The 613-nt window shown below is 46.3% G+C and overlaps 1 protein-coding gene across 1 annotated transcript in view; it reads right to left on the bottom strand.

The window, feature by feature from the left end:
- Positions 1-613, bottom strand: part of CUNH3orf52 (chromosome unknown C3orf52 homolog) — a 35,110-nt gene that overhangs the window by 17,568 nt on the left and 16,929 nt on the right.

The following is a 613-nucleotide window of genomic DNA, read 5'->3' on the forward strand; positions in this document are numbered from 1 at the left end:
TGAGACTTTGTAAAGCCGGCCAGGCTGCCCCACACAGCCTGTCGTCCATGTGTTTCTTGGTACCCAAACGTCTCCGTGTAACGGTCCAGCAACAGAGGCTTCGAGTTGGGAGAGTATTTTTTAAAAAGGTAAATAGCTGAATTTTACATGACGAATATTTTATATACTGGCCTGTTCCCCGGACGGCCGTTTTAATGATCGGGTGCCCTTCTGTTGCCTCGGACAGACGTGGCCTAGCCGTGGAACTTGAAGTTAGGCTTCTGCCACCCCACATCAGAGTGTCGCCATCTTTTATTTATATCAGATGTATCAATGTACATTTCAAGTGAAATCGCACTTGCTGTATTATAATTGGAAGTGCAGCCAGATGCTGTTGTGAAGCTGCGGTCACAACTATGTGCTAAGGTGTGCTTCCTGCTGTATGTATGAGAGCTGTGTAGATGTCATGCCAAAAAATAAACGAGACTTGGCCAAAAAAAAAAAAAAAAAAAAATCAAAACAATTAGCCAGGCATGATGGCACATGCCTATAGTCCCAGGTACCTGGGAGGCTAAGGTGGAAGGATCACCTGAGTCCAGGAGTTGGAGGCTGTGGTGAGCCATGAGCATGCACG

Source organism: Carlito syrichta, unplaced genomic scaffold (assembly GCF_000164805.1).
Source record: "Carlito syrichta isolate Samal-C Ts95f unplaced genomic scaffold, Tarsius_syrichta-2.0.1 Scaffold309017, whole genome shotgun sequence".
In the NCBI taxonomy this organism is placed as follows: Eukaryota; Metazoa; Chordata; class Mammalia; order Primates; family Tarsiidae; genus Carlito; species Carlito syrichta.